The sequence below is a fragment of the Stegostoma tigrinum genome, chromosome 16 (genome assembly GCF_030684315.1).
Source record: "Stegostoma tigrinum isolate sSteTig4 chromosome 16, sSteTig4.hap1, whole genome shotgun sequence".
In the NCBI taxonomy this organism is placed as follows: Eukaryota; Metazoa; Chordata; class Chondrichthyes; order Orectolobiformes; family Stegostomatidae; genus Stegostoma; species Stegostoma tigrinum.
In genome coordinates, this window is record NC_081369.1 from 38,425,439 (window position 1) to 38,442,500 (window position 17,062).

The window sequence follows — 17,062 nt, forward strand, 5'->3', positions numbered from 1 at the left end:
GGTGGGGAGGGGATAGGTCAGTCCAGGGAAGATGGACAGGTCAAGGAGGTGGGATGAGGTTGGTAGGTAGGAGATGGAGGTGCGGCTTGGGGTGGGAGGAAGCGATGGGTGAGTAACTATGACTGTCTTAATGAGATCGCATAGTCGCCCACTATGACGTTTTGACGTATTTTTGGCACATAGTGTGTGTCGTGCCTCCCCGTTGGCTCCGCCGGTAAGCCCAGCAGTCCTGGCTGCTGGGTGACCAAACGACCAGAAAAAGTACGAGACGGCCGTGGTCTATACAGACCAATCCTCAAAAACCCAGTATGATTTTTCCAGTGTCGCTGGAGCAGTCCGGCTGGGAAGCGTCCCGGATAAACAACCCCCCCGCAGCCTCGTCCACAACCACGAGCTGTGATAAGTCATTAGGTTGTACATGTTTAAAACCCGAAACAAGGTCCATCTCGGTCCAGACCGAGACAGCGACCTTGAGACGTTACCTCCTACCTTACATGGAGCTGAGACCGGTTACCCCTCCCAGGGGGCCGGCTCACCCTGTAACGGATGACATAAATAACGTTGTAGAAGGCACCGTAAGGGCAGCCCACCCTACGGTTGAGATAAGCATAACCACCCAAACCTTCTACAACAAAAGTTATCGAGACACAAAGCAAGGCGCAGACGAAAAACGATAAATGAGACTGGCGATGAAACAGCTGATGCAACTGCCTTCATGGAAGGAGTTGTTATCGAGCCAGTATGTGACAGAACGTCTGTCTCAGAGGTAATCATCAACTATCCCGTCGATGGGCTGTTCTGCAAGGACTGCGACACCCTCTTCCCCATGGTGAGCCTGTTCAAGATCCATATGACTAAAGTGCACGGAATAAAGAACATCCGAACAAAATGTTCACGCTGCAATAATGCAGGAGAATACCATTCAATAGCCTGCCATTATCCTAAATGCAAAGGAACGAAACAACCCCCAACCGAGGACTTTGCATGCAGCGCGTGTGATCGACGGTTTTCAACACAGTCAGGCCTTGGTCAACACGAGAGGCACAGGCACCAGGTTCTACGGAACAAGAAACGCCTCAAACCGGCACCCAAAGTCAAGGGCAAACCTGGGAGAAGCGACCGCATATGGTCACAGGAGGAGGTTGCACTCCTGAGGGAATTGGAGGCGAGATTTGCAGGATGCAAATTTATAAACAAATCCATCGCAAGCATCCTGAAAACCAAAACACCAAAGCAAATCTCAGACAAGTGCAGGCTCCTGGCAAACACCCCGACGGAGGTCCAGACCACCTGCGAGCCAACAATAGACTCGCACGATTCTGAGGCAGAGAGTGTCCAGGAGAATTCCGATGATCAAGCCCAACGCCAAAGAGCCAGCCGAAAAACACCGGCTTTGATCCCTAAACATCGGGACGTAGATGACCAGCTTACACAAGCTGAGGAGCTCCTGAGCGCAAGGAAGGACCCGGACACGCTTGCCCTCGGAATTGGACTAGTGGAACGCATTACCGACCTACTAATGAACAGTAGGAAAAGACAGGACAAAAACAAGAGGCCTCAAAAAGATCGGGCCAAGAAAGACAAAAAGCCCGGTAGCAATACCAGAGCCAAAAAATGGTGGGCAGCAGGTAAGGCGCTGTTTAGAGCAACGCAGCGGCTTTACAAAACCAACCGACGTCAACTAGCTCGCGAGATCATGGGGGCGCCGACCTCTTCCGCTTGTCCTCTCTCAAAAGAGGAATTGGAGACATGTTTCTGTGAGAAACTGTCTGCACCAAACAAGAAATCGAACATCAATAAGTATGCCCCATACGCTGGCAAAGTCGATGACGGGTCCTTGATGAAACCCATAGAGGTAGAGGAGGTTGAAGCGGCCATCAAGGGGATAGATGAGAACAGTGCTGCTGGACCAGACGGCCTGAAACTGCAGGACATAAGAACACTCCATGAGCAGGAGGAAACTCATCTACCCCACCTCTTCTCCTTATGGCAAAAGTCAAGCACGATCCCCGATTCACTAAAAAAGAGTCGAACGGTCCTGATTCCTAAGTGCGAGGATAAGGAACGCTTGAAAAGCATTGATAACTGGCGACTAATAACCATCAGTCCAATGCTGCTCCGGCTGTTCACGAAAATAATGGCAAAATGCCTGAGTGAAACAGTCGAAATAAACCCCAGGCAAAAAGAGTTTCTAGCAGCCACTCCCGGATGCAATGAAAACATTGTTGTCCTCGAAACTATCATCAAGGGAGCAAAATACAATCGTAAGGACCTCGCAGTTGTCTTTGTCGGTCTAGCGAAAGCATTCGACTTGGTTGAGCACAAACTTTTGATCAAATCTCTGCAAAGAATGCAACTACCAAAAGCCTTTGTATTTCTCATTGAAGACCTATACACTGGCAACACAACAGTGGTGGAAGGGAACGGTAACTCTACCACCCCAATAACCATTGAGAGGGGCGCAAAGCAGGGCGACCCACTCTCACCAATACTATTTAACATTGCTTTGGTGTGCTCTCTGGAGAGGGCCAACTCAGGGGTCTCCATTCCCCTGGGTGGCAGAAGAGTCAACTGCTCGACTTTGGCCTTCGCGGATAACATCGCCCTTCTAAGCGACTCATACACTGGTATGGCTAGGAGCTTGAAGCTACTCCAGGCATACTGTGACCATACAGGCCTCAGTATAAACACAGCGAAGACGAAGGGATTCCACTTCACTTTTAAAAGAAAAACCTTCTTGTACAACCACTTTGCAAACTGGAAGCTGAAGGACGAATCCATAGCCTACATACCCCCAGGTGACACAGAGAAATACCTGGGTGCCCGCATCGATCCATGGGCAGGTGTGGCAGAAGGGGAGTGGGAGGAGAAGCTTAAGTCCTGGGTCAAGGGATTACAGGCAGCACCTCTCCGACCACGACAACGGCTGGAAATCCTTAAAGTACATATCATCCCCAGGTTGTACTTCCATTTGATCCTGACAGAAGCATCACAGACTACTCTCATAAAGCTGGACCAAGTAATCCACAACGCCACCAAAGAATTCCTATACCTACTGCCTCATACTGCAGACGGAATGCTATATGCTAGCAACAAGAATGGCGGTCTAGGCGTCCCAAAACTGGAAGTGCAAATCCCATCCACGATTGTTCGCAAACGCGAGGCACTAGACATGTCCAGTGACGTGGTCATTCAGGCCTTCTTTCAATATAAAGGAGAGAGCAACACAGACACTCCGGGAAGTGCCTTTTCCGAGTCTTTACGTCGCTTGTCGATGTTTGTGTATTCTCTAGCATCACCACAGACCAAGGACCAGGTGATACTGGTGTTATATGATCAAGCCCAACGCCAAAGAGCCAGCCGAAAAACACCGGAATTGGACTAGTGGAACGCATTACCGACCTACTAATGAACAGTAGGAAAAGACAGGACAAAAACAAGAGGCCTCAAAAAGATCGGGCCAAGAAAGACAAAAAGCCCGGTAGCAATACCAGAGCCAAAAAATGGTGGGCAGCAGGTAAGGCGCTGTTTAGAGCAATTATCGTCATTATCAGCGGGGCCCTACTGATGTTACTGGAAAATTTGTGGGGATTATGTCTCGGTGGAGGATCTTACCTCACCGTTTGCGGTTTTTGCTCAATTATCACTGAAGAGTTGTAAGAGTTCGAGTGTCAGTGACAGAGTGAGTCTTGATGTCTTTTGAGCAAACGTGTCGTATCTCTCGATGCCGAGGAATTTCATGAGGCGGTTATTCATATCCACCCACTTGCCTCGTGCGCCCATCACAAAGCCAAAGTATCTGGGCACCATGCCTCCCGTCAATTCCGTGACCTCAGCATTCAGGTGTTTTTACTTTTCCTGTTTCTCTCGCCATGCTGTTTCCAGTGCTTTACTGTCATTCTCGTACCGCACTGCGACATCTATAACCGCGATCTTCTGGTCTTTTCTAAATATGAGATCGGGTTTCCATAGGGAGCCGTTTTTGTCAAACAGTCTGGGCTCCTAAGAGAGTCATAGTTACTCCCGCCGTTTACCCACGCTTCATTGAATTTCTTCACTTTGACATTCAGAGCACTGGGCAGAAATCACATCACGTCAACACCTGCCTGCGGCCTTCGCGATGCTTTGTTTTAATTAAACAGTCGGATTCCCCTGGTCCGCACCAGTTCTAAGTCAGCTGCTAGGTGCCGGCCGAGGCCACCCGCCTGCCATGGAAGGACGACGGGCACCGCAGCTGGGACGATCCACAGGAAGGGCCCGGCGCGCGTCCAGAGTCGCCACCGGCCCCCGGGAGGGGGCAGCGCCTCGTCCAGCCGCAGCACGTGCCCAGCCCCGCTTCGCGCCCCAGCCCAACTGACCCAGCCCTTAGAGCCAATCCTTATCCCGAAGTTACGGATCTGACTTGCCGACTTCCCTTACCTACATTGTTTTAACATGCCTGAGGCTGTTCACCTTGGAGACCTGCTGCGGATGTGGGTACGGTCCGGCGCGAGATTTACACCATCTCCCCCGGATTTTCAAGGGCCAGCGAGAGCTCACCAGAGGCCGCCGGAACCGCGACGCTTTCCAATATGTCTTCTTTACAACCCTATCAATTTGGGTAGCTACTTTGAGGGATCTATGGATGTGGACCCCAAGATCCCACTGTTCTTCCACACTTCCAAGAATCCTGGCATTAACCCTGTACTCTGCATTCAAATTTGACCTTCCAGAATGAATCACTTCACACTTTTCTGTGTTGAATTCCATCTGCCACTTCCTTGCCCAGCTCTGTATCCTGTCAGTGTCCCGTTGCAACCTACAACAGCCCTCCACGCTGTCCGCAACTCCACCAATCTTCGTGTCATTGGCAAACTTATTAACCCACCCTTCCGCTTCCTTATCCAAGTCAATTATAAAGATCACAAAGAGCAGAGGTCCCAGAACAGATCCCTGTGGAACACCACTGGTTACCGAGCTGAATACTTTCCATCTACTACCACCCTCTGCCTTCTATTGGACAGCCAGTTTTGTATCCAGACAGCCAAATTTCCCTGAATCCCAAGGCTCCTTACTTTCTGAATGAGCCTACCATGTGGAACATTATCAAATACCTTGCTAAAATCCATGTATACCAAATCCACTGCTCTGCCTTCAATGTGTTTTGTCAAATCCTCAAAGAATTCATTAAGGCTTATGAGGCATAACCCTCACAAAACCATGCTGTCCATTTCTAATCAAACTGTGTTTTTCCAAATAATCATAAATACTATCTCTCAGAATCCTCTCCATTAATTTGCACACCACAGAAGTAAGGCAGACTGGTCTGTAATTCCCAGGATTATCCTTATGAGCTTCACAATTTGTGGTTCACAGGCATCAATGCGAGCTCCTCCACCGCCTCCGCTTCTGCGCTTACTTCTTTAACCGTGGGCCTAACCATCTCTCTACTGACCCCTTCTCCAGCCTCCGACACACCCCATCCTCCTGGACACCACGCCAAGACTTCCTACCCACCTTTGACTTCTTCATCTCAAACTGCCGTCAAGATATCAATTGCCTCAACCTCTCCACCCCTCTCACCCACTCCAACCTCTCCCCCGTAGAACGGGCAGCCCTCCGCTCCAACCCAAACCTCACCATAAAACCCGCGGACAAGGGAGGTGCAGTGGTAGTGCGGTGCACTGACCTCTACATCGCCGAGGCCAGACGCCAACTCTCCGACACCACCTCCTACTGTCCCCTTGATCATGACCGACCACCAAAACATCATCTCCCAAACCATCCACAACCTCATCACCTCAGGTGGCCTCTCACCCACAGCCTCCAACCTCATTGTTCGCCAAACCCCACCGCCCACTTCTATCTCCTTCCCAAAATCCACAAACCCGCCTGCCCTGGTAGGCCCATTGTCTCCGCCTGCTCGTGCCCCACCGAACTCATCTCCACCTATCACGACTCCATTTTCTCCCCCTTGGTCCAAGAACTCCCTGCGAAATCTGTGACACCACCCACGCTCTTCACCTTCAAAATTTCCACTTCCCAGGTCCCCAACACCTCATCTTTACCATGTACACTATACACCTGCATTCCCCATGCAGATGGCCTAAAGGCCCTCTGCTTCTCCCTGTCCCGCAGGCCCGACCAGTCCCCCTCCACTGACACCCTCATCCGCTTAGCCGAACTTGTCCTCATTTCAATTCCCCTTCCCATTCCTCAGACGACATGCCCATCCTGGGCATCCTGCAGTGCCACAACGATGCCACCTGAAGGTTGCAAGAAGAGCACCTCATATTTCACTTGGGAACCCTGCAGCCGAATGGTATCAATATGTGCTTCGCAAGCTTCAAAATCTCCCGTCCCCCCACCGCATCCTAAAACCAGCCCAGCTGGTCCCCACCTCCCTAACCTGTCCTTCCTCCCACCTATCCACTCCTCCCACCTCAAGCCCCACCCCCATCTCCTACCAACTAACCTCATCCCGCCCCCTTGACGTGTCCGTTCTCCTGGATTGGCCTATCTCCTCCCTATCATCCCCCCACTCCATCTACACTTACCTTTACTGGCTCCATCCCCGCCTCTTTGATCTGTCTGTCTCTTCTCCACCTATCTTCGCTTTTATCCACCTTCTATCCGCCTCCCCCCTCTCTCCCTATTTATTTTAGAACCCCCTTCCCCTCCCCCATTTCTGAAGAATTGTCTACACCCAAAACGTCAGCTTTCCTGCTCCTCTGATGCTGCTTGGCCTGCTGTGTTCATCCAGCTCTACACCTTGTTATCTCAGATTCTCCAGCATCTGCAGTTCCTACTATCAAATAGAAGAATGCCTTATCACTAGAACTTTCCAAAAAGCACCAAGACATCACTTGGCAGGTGGTAAGAAGGGCACTACCTGTAGGATCTTTCCTCCAAGCCCACACTCTCTGCACTACCACACAATGTGGCTACAGTGGTATTGGGTATGGGAAAAGAAACTGTCACACATCTCTTGCTGGAATATGCCATTGCAAAAAAGGTCCAGAGAAAGATGTAGTGTTTTTGTCGAGGTTTGTCACAAGCAGGTCCATGACACAGATTCCCTGCTCTGCAGTTTGTTCTCCGAGATGCAGAACAAGACAAACATTGACTGTTCCTGGAGAACCATCAACTCAGAGAAAGATGTTTCTTGGTCTGCCCAAAACTTGCTGATCTTCCAGGGTAAGGGGTTGGCCTTGACCATGTTGGCACATTCCAAGATCCAGGAGTACATAAGACCGTAAGACCATATGACCATAAGACATAGGAGTGGAAGTAAGGCCATTCGGCCCATCAAGTCCATTCTGCCATTTAAATCATGGCTGATGAGCATTTCAACTCCACTTCCCTGCACTCTCCCTGTAGCCCTTGATTCCTTCTGAGATCAAGAATTTGTCGATCTCTGCCTTGAAGGCATCCAACGTCCCAGCCTCCACTGCACTCCGTGGCAATGAATTCCACAAGCCCACCACTCTCTGGCTGAAGAAATGTCGTCTCATTTCAGTTTTAAATTTACCCCCTCTAATTTTAAGGCTGTGCCCACGGGTCCTAGTCTCCCCGCCTAACGGAAACAACTTCCTAGCGTCCACCCCTTCTAAACCATACATTATCTTGTAAGTTGCTATTAGATCTCCCCTCAACATTCTAAATTCTAATGAGTACAATCCCAGGATCTTTAGCCATTTATCACATGTTAAACCTACCATCCTAGGGATCATCCGTGTGAATCTCCGCTGGACGCGCTCCAGGGCTAGTATGTCCTACCTGAGGTGTGGGGCCCAAAATTGGACACAGTATTCTAAATGGGGCCTAACTAGAGCTTTATAAAGCCTCAGAAGCACATTGCTGCTTTTATATTCCAACACTCTTGAGATAAATGGCAACATTACATTCGCTTTCTTAATTACGGACTCTACCTGCAAGTTTAGAGAATCCTGGACTGACACTCACAGCCCCTTTGTACTTCTGCTTTGCGAATTTTCTCACCATTTAGAAAATGCTGGGGAACACACTAAAGCTTGGGACATCTGTCACCAAGGTGCAGTAGGGAAAAGACATTGTCTAAGTTATTTCTGCTGAAGTAGGTGGGGGGGTCTGTAAAGTTATCAGACTCTTGATGCCTCAAGTATATGTAAATATATCATGTATAAGGAAAAATGCCTTTGGTTTGTTTGTTTGATAGAGTCAAACTCCACTGTTTGTTTCTTCAAATGCTACCGCACAGAGCCAAACTGCTTCAGTGACTGTGTATCTATGTAGAGATATTATGATGAATATTTTTGAAATTTAAAAAATGTGCTTAAACATAATGCTCTTTCCAAGGATCGCTGTTTCTGTTAGAATCTGTTCATCAAGGTTCAGCCTACAATTAGTCTCCAGGTCTGGCTGCACAAATAAATGAAGATTGCCTGATCTTTTTAACCCAAGCTGTCTCAATGTTCATCAGTCATTTCCAGCTCATAATTCAAAATTAATAAAATAATAAAACTAATGAAAAATCAGTGAGTGTTCTAATGCTATGTTATTTATGACAAGGATGATATATGAAGGATGAGTAAATGCTGCTATATTTACTGTGGGCAAAAATTTGGTAATTGTGATATAAAATGGGCGAATTTGTACCAAACCGTATTGGCAGAGAGAATAGAAAAGGAGTATACTAATTAGAGAGAGATTGTGGAATGTAATGGTTCAGAAGGATGTGGGTGTCCAGGTTCATTACATAAGGACAAGGATAAGACTTATCCTCAGGTGAAAGTGCTAAACTGGGGGTAGGCAAATTACAAAAGTATTAGGCAGGAGCTGGCAAAATTAGGTTGTGGATGGCTGTTTTAAATTCAATTCTGAAATGTGGGATTCTTTTAAAGTCTAGTTGATCAGTATTTCAGGACGAGCATGTTCCTGTGAGGATGAAAGATAAAGGATGGCAAGATTCAGGAACTCTGGATGACAAGAAATATTGAAAATCTCGTCAAAAATAAGAAGGAAGCATATGTAAGATTAAGGAAACTGAAATCAGACAAGGTCCTTGAGGAATATAAAGGATGCAGGAGAGAAAAAGGAGTTAGGAGGGCTAAAAGGGACTGAAAATGTCCTTAGCAAATATGATTAGGGAGAATCCCAAGGCATTTTATACACATATTAAAAGCAAAAAGATGGCTTGGGAAAGGGTAGGATAAAGGACACTCAAGATCATAGGTTGAAATTCATGCATTGAGCCAGAGGAAGTGGGTGAGGCTCTTAATAAGTATTTGGCATCAGTATTCATCGAGGAGAACAACATGGATAATGGTAAGTTTGGGAGGGGTATGCTGATTTTCTAGGGAATGTCAATATTAAGAAGGAAAAAGTGTTGAGTGTCTTGGAAGACATAAAAGTAGATAAGTCCCCAGGGGCAGATGGGATCCATCCCAGGATACTGAGGGTGGCAAGGGAGGAGATTGCTGGGGTTTTGACAGAAATCTGTGTGTCTTCTTTAGCCTCAGGTGAGGAGAGTCCAAAATGAGAAGGGTGTAGGTTCAAGGTGAAAGGGGAAAGATGTGAAAGAGACCTGAGGGGCAACATTTTCACATAGAGAATGGTACGTATATGGAACGAACTGCCAGAAGAAATGGTAGAGGCTGGTACAATACAACATTTAAAAGACATTTGGACAAGTAAATGGATAGGAGATGTTTAGAGAGATATGTGCCAAATACAGGAAAATGAGAGTAGCTCAGTTTGGGAAACCTGGTCAGTTTGGACAATTTGGACCGAAGGGTCTGCTTCTCTCCTGTATGACTCAATGACTCAATGAATGGAATGTGATTGTATCTTGCAAGGGGAATGGAGTAAAAGGGTAGATTTACTTTAGCTCTGTAGGACATTTGTGAAACCACATCTGGAGTGTCTGATACAGTTTTAAAATTCTTATTTAAAAAATATATACAATAGCTTTTAAAGCAGTTTTGAAAAGGTTCGCTCAGCTCATTTCCAGAAATGTTGAACAGTTTTTCCACACACCAACTGGAGTTTAGAAGAATGAAAATGATCCCACTGAAACATAAAAGATCTTGAGGGAATTGGATCAGGCGGATACTCAGTGAATATTCCTTCTAATAGAGAAGACTAAAACTAGGGGACACGGTTTAAGATTGGGAAGTCTCTCTTTTAAAGTAGAGGCAAAGAGATTTTGTCTATTTTCTCTCAAAGGCTCATTAGTGTGGAACTCTCTTCCCCAGATGTTGGTAGAGACAGAATCTTTAAATGTATTCGCTCTGAGTGAGTTAGATTTTGATAGATAAAGAAGTCAGGGGTTATGATCTGCAGATGAGAAGGTAGGATTGAGACCACAACCAGACTAGCTATGAAATTATTGAATATTGGGGCAGGCTCAAAGAGTTAAATGGCCTACTTCTACTCTTCCTATCTCTGCCTGTAATGATAATTTAATTTAATCAATTTCTTTATTTTGTTTTAGAGTTCTTTTAAGAGGTAGTACTCTAGCTAATCTGTTAATTTGATTATTTGTTATGGGCCAAGGGACATATAAAGACACTTACTGACACAAGTGTGTTTGTGGAGCTAACCATTCAAGCTTTTCATTAGGTTCAGAGGTGTGTCATAGCATATCTGAACAGGTTGACTTAAACAAAAGAAATCTACATTCATAATATCTTTGTCTCACTTTGTGAATGCCTTATGCCACAGGGATTTGTGAATGGTATCCAACCTGAGATTGGAACTCAGAGATAATGGGAACTGCAGATGCTGGAGAATTCCAAGATAATAAAATGAGAGGCTGAATGAACACAGCAGGCCAAGCAGCATCTCAGGAGCACAAAAGCTGACGTTTCGGGCCTAGACCCTTCATCAGAGAGGGGGATGGGGAGAGCGAGCTGGAATAAATAGGGAGAGAGGGGGAGGCGGACCGAAGATGGAGAGTAAAGAAGATAGGTGGAGAGAGTATAGGTGGGGAGGTAGGGAGGGGATAGGTCAGTCCAGGAAAGACGGACAGGTCAAGGAGGTGGGATGAGGTTAGTAGGTAGCTGGGGGTGCGGCTTGGTGTGGGAGGAAGGGATGGGTGAGAGGAAGAACCGGTTAGGGAGGCAGAGACAGGTTGGACTGGTTTTGGGATGCAGTGGGTGGGGGGGAAGAGCTGGGCTGGTTGTGTGGTGCAGTGGGGGGAGGGGACGAACTGGGCTGGTTTAGGGATGCAGTAGGGGAAGGGGAGATTTTGAAACTGGTGAAGTCCACATTGATACCATATGGCTGCAGGGTTCCCAGGCGGAATATGAGTTGCTGTTCCTGCAACCTTCGAGTGGCATCATTGTGGCAGTGCAGGAGGCCCATGATGGACATGTCATCTAGAGAATGGGAGGGGGAGTGGAAATGGTTTGCGACTGGGAGGTGCAGTTGTTTGTTGCGAACTGAGCGGAGGTGTTCTGCAAAGCGGTCTCCAAGCCTCCGCTTGGTTTCCCCAATGTAGAGGAAGCCGCACTGGGTACAATGGATACAGTATACCGCATTGGCAGATGTGCAGGTGAACCTCTGCTTAATGTGGAATGTCATCTTGGGGCCTGCGATAGGGGTGAGGGAGGAGGTGTGGGGGCAAGTGTAGCATTTCCTGCGGTTGCAGGGGAAGGTGCCGGGTGTGGTGGGGTTGGAGGGCAGTGTGGAGCGAACAAGGGAGTCACGGAGAGAGTGGTCTCTCCGGAAAGCAGACAGGGGAGGGGACGGAAAAATGTCTTGGGTGGTGGGGTCGGATTGTAAATGGCGGAAGTGTCGGAGGATGATGCGTTGTATCCGGAGGTTGGTAGGGTGGTGCGTGAGAACGAGGGGGATCCTCTTAGGGCGTTTGTGGTGGGGGCGGGGTGTGAGGGATGTGTTGCGGGAAATGTGGGAGACGCGGTCAAGGGCGTTCTCGATCACTGTGGGGGGAAAGTTGCGGTCCTTAAAGAACTTGGACATCACCCACGCCCTCCACCTCCTCCAGAACTTCCAATTCCCTGGCCCCCAACAACTCATATTCACCATGGACGTCCAGTCCCTGTACACCTGCATTCCGCATGGAGATGTCCTCAAGGCCCTCCGCTTCATCCTGTCCCGCAGGCCCGACCAATCCCCCTCCACCGACACTCTCATCCGCCTAGCTGAACTCGTCCTCACACTCAACAACTTCTCTTTTGACTCCTCCCACTTCCTACAGACTAAGGGGGTGGCCATGGGCACCCGCATGGGCCCCAGCTATGCCTGCCTCTTTGTAGGTTACGTGGAACAGTCCCTCTTCCGCACCTACACAGGCCCCAAACCCCGCCTCTTCCTCCGGTACATTGATGACTGTATCGGCGCCGCCTCTTGCTCCCCAGAGGAGCTCGAACAGTTCATCCACTTCACCAACACCTTCCACCCCAACCTTCAGTTCACCTGGGCCATCTCCAGCACATCCCTCACCTTCCTGGACCTCTCAGTCTCCATCTCAGGCAACCAGCTTGTAACTGATGTCCATTTCAAGCCCACCGACTCACACAGCTACCTAGAATACATCTCCTCCCACCCACCTCCTGCAAAAATTCCATCCCCTATTCCCAATTCCTCCGCCTCCGCCGCATCTGCTCCCACGATAAGACATTCCACTCCCGCACATCCCAGATGTCCAAGTTCTTTAAGGACCGCAACTTTCCCCCCACAGTGATCGAGAATGCCCTTGACCGCGTCTCCCGTATTTCCCGCAACACATCCCTCACACCCCGCCCCCACCACAACCGCCCTAAGAGGATCCCCCTCGTTCTCACGCACCACCCTACCAACCTCCGGATACAACGCATCATCCTCCGACACTTCCGCCATTTACAATCCGACCCCACCACCCAAGACATTTTTCCATCCCCTCCCCTGTCTGCTTTCCGGAGAGACCACTCTCTCCGTGACTCCCTTGTTCGCTCCACACTGCCCTCCAACCCCACCACACCCGGCACCTTCCCCTGCAACCGCAGGAAATGCTACACTTGTCCCCACACCTCCTCCCTCACCCCTATCGCAGGCCCCAAGATGACATTCCACATTAAGCAGAGGTTTACCTGCACATCTGCCAATGTGGTATACTGCATCCATTGTACCCGGTGCGGCTTCCTCTACATTGGGGAAACCAAGCGGAGGCTTGGAGACCGCTTTGCAGAACACCTCCGCTCAGTTCGCAACAAACAACTGCACCTCCCAGTCGCAAACCATTTCCACTCCCCCTCCCATTCTCTTGATGACATGTCCATCATGGGCCTCCTGCACTGCCACAATGATGCCACCCGAAGGTTGCAGGAACAGCAACTCATATTCCGCCTGGGAACCCTGCAGCCATATGGTATCAATGTGGACTTCACCAGTTTCAAAATCTCCCCTTCCCCTACTGCATCCCTAAACCAGCCTAGTTCGTCCCCTCCCCCCACTGCACCACACAACCAGCCCAGCTCTTCCCCCCTACCCACTGCATCCCAAAACCAGTCCAACCTGTCTCTGCCTCCCTAACCGGTTCTCCCTCTCACCCATCCCTTCCTCCCACACCAAGCCGCACCCCCAGCTACCTACTAACCTCATCCCACCTCCTTGACCTGTCCGTCTTTCCTGGACTGACCTATCCCCTCCCTACATCCCCACCTATACTCTCTCCACCTATCTTCTTTACTCTCCATCTTCGGTCCGCCTCCCCCTCTCTCCCTATTTATTCCAGCTCGCTCTCCCCATCCCCCTCTCTGATGAAGGGTCTTGGCCCGAAACGTCAGCTTTTGTGCTCCTGACATGCTGCTTGGCCTGCTGTGTTCATCCAGCCTCTCATTTTATTATCCTGAGATTGGAACTGATGATTTTAACTTATCTGGCAGCTTCTTTCGAACATACATATGCTACCTGCTTTGAGATCCCTTTGAAAGTTGTTGTGTCAAGGGCCAACAAATGATTCTGCTTTGCTCAGTTTCATCTCGTGGGGATGCAACATAGAGGTGGGCCGCCACCAAAATAGCTGAGTATTAGGTCATTGTTTATAAATTCTTCTGACGCAGAAGAAGTAGGAGGGTGAACCTAGCCTCCGCGGTCCTCCGGACAGCCATGATCAAGCCCCCTCACCAACTCCCCCGAAGCCCCACCCAATATCATTACACTTTTTCCAAATTCTGTCTTTCATCTGAAGCCACCTTTGGGAAGATAAGAAGTCAGAGCACCATTAATCCAATGCTGCTGGCCAACGATGACTTGGTGGTTGGTCCATGTTATTGAGGTGATGTTCAAGGTCTCATGAAAGCTTCTTCTGTTTATTATCTTGTTGAAATTATAACCAGAAGATTTTCTTTTTTCAAACATTTATACTTTTGCTTTTATACATGAAACATAGCAATAGTGAGAATTTGTACCCTTCAATGTTTCTGTAGTTTTCCACATTTCTATCAAGGTACTAATCAAAGCTAATCATGTATAACTAGAGGCAAGAAAAGGTTATGTAGCAATCCAGCAGTTCAAAAGCCAATATTCTAAATGTATTCCCAGTGTGGAGCCTCATTGAGAGTGGGCTGACACAATTTTCCACCCATGTACTTTAATACTCACAAAACTGTGAACAACATGCCTTTTGACATTTTGGTTCTGTACCCTTAATAGATGAAATCCTCTGGGAACACATTTGTGTAAAATTGGCTCTAAGGTTTCCAAAATATAGAAATAACAGTGCAATAAATGTGTTCATGTATCTATTACCTATAGCTAATGACATAAACATAGTTAACATTTTGTTAATAGTATAGTTAAGGTATTGCACACATTGTTATTCTATTACACATAGTTAATCTATCACGGCGTAGCAATGCTAATTTTGTTTCAAATCATTGAAATCAATCATTTGCAGAAAGAAATTCCCAATTTTTTGTGAAGTGCCAAAAGAAAGGTGATTTGTTTTTAATGAATTATATATTACTTCAGTGTTAGCTGCTAAAGGCTTTTTGGAAAGTTTGGTTTTCCTCAGGTTCAATCAATTCACTGATGCTAATTATGATTGTATTACTTGAACCAGTATCATTCTGGCCTGTGTGTGATTTTCTGTAATCCTCTGAGAGTTTGATTTCTCATTTATTAGGGGACACCAAATTTGCGCAAGAGATAGATTTCAAACCGGGATTGGCAGTTAATGCAAGATTTCCAATTACTCATGAGCGATTTTAACAGCATGGAGTAGTAGACAGAAAAATATACTTTAAAATAAATTTATCTAGATTCTAATTTGCTAGCTTTGTGTGCTTGTATTTAAAACATTATGTGAAAAATTCAAATTTCTTGAATGTTGTCTGCTTTATTTTCCTTTCATATGTGTTCAAGGAAAGAAAGAGAGAGAAACAAGGAACTACTGACCAATTAGCCTCTAATCAGGCATCGGGAAAATGCTGCGATCTCGTATTTAGGAAGTCAACAAAACACTTGGAAAATCATCTCTAAGAAGATTTTTGCTTTAAACCTGACAAAGGCAACTTGGTTCTCTGAAACAGAAATCATATTTGGCAAAATTTTTTACGGCCATTGAGGATGATAAGATGGATAAAAGCGAAACTGATAATACATGGATTTCCTGGAAGTGTTTCATTTGGTGCCACATAAAATGTTAATAAGCAAGGTAAGGGTTGAGTGGGGTTAATATATTAACATGGATAGAGGACTGGTTAATGGATAAAAGACAGGGATAAATGGATCATTTTCAAAGTCAATTGGCAATGACTGTGGAATGCCATGAAGACCAGTGCTAGGGCCACAGGTGATGACTCTACATTACCAGGGTAGACAAAGAACCTACGGCCCTCTTGTGGGGCAATGGTAGTGTTCTGAAGCGTGGATTCAAGTCCCATGTGCTCCAAAGGTGTATAATAACATTGCTGAGCTGGTTGATTAGGAAAAATAGGTTAATAAAAAATTCTTAAAAATTTAACAAGCCAGGGAAGGCCAGAAGGTAATTTAAAGGTGGTTGCTCTGAGAGACCAACCTGGTGACTCTAAATGTCCAACTGTCGGATTCCACATGGGGAGTGTGTAAATAATTTTTTTTACAATGGAATATTTTAATAACTGAGGTTTCTGAGTGAGATTGCACAGTATCAACCTTTCAATTGACAGTTTGGGTATTTCTTTGAGCAGTGAGGTTGGTGGCCTCCATTCGAGGCAGGACAGTAGCTGTTTACTGAATCTGATCCTGGAATGAAGGAGCTTTACTATGTAGCCAGGCTGAGCAGTGTGGGCCTACATGCTTCAAGAATTTAGAAAAATCAGAGCTGATCCAATTGGAACATGAAGGATTTTGAAGGTTGAGACTGACAGGTTGTTTCCTCTGATTGAAGGATGTGGGACAGGGCACACTGTCTCAGGTTAAGGTGCCAATCATTTAGGAATGAGATGAGAAGAAATTTCTTTTGAAGAGTTGTGATTCTTTGGAATTTGTTACCTCATAGAGCCAGAGATGATCTATTGTTGAATGTTTTTAAAACCAAGCTAGATAGAGATCAAATTTCTATGTGATTAGTGGAACAGGATGAAGAATCAATGCTTTGATTTCCTATGTTCTTGCATGGTCTATCCCATTGAATTACTTTCACAGACAGTGAACACAGAATCTAAAATCACTTTATCCATTGATTTTAATTTTAAACTTTCAGATTAAAAGATAAATTATTGTGATTGGATTTGATAGAAGGTAAAATATCAATATAAAAAAAATAAAAGTAAGTTATTTTCAACATGTGGATTTTTTTAAAATTAAGAACTTGACACTCTACAGACATAAATATTAGGTATATATGAGGATTTAGTAATAGAGACTCAAGAGTTTTAAAGGATGGAAAGGGACTCTTCGGCCCAATGTGTCTGCATTGGTTATCAAGCATTTATCTACCCTAGAGATAGCAAGAACTGCCAATGCTGGAGTCAGAGGCAACACAATATGGAGCCTTTCTGAAGAAGGGTTCTGACCCAAAACATTAACTTGCCTGCTCTTCTGATGCTGCCTGGCCTGCTGTGTTCCTCCAGCTCCACACTGTGTTATCTTTATCTTCTATAACTTATTTTTCCAA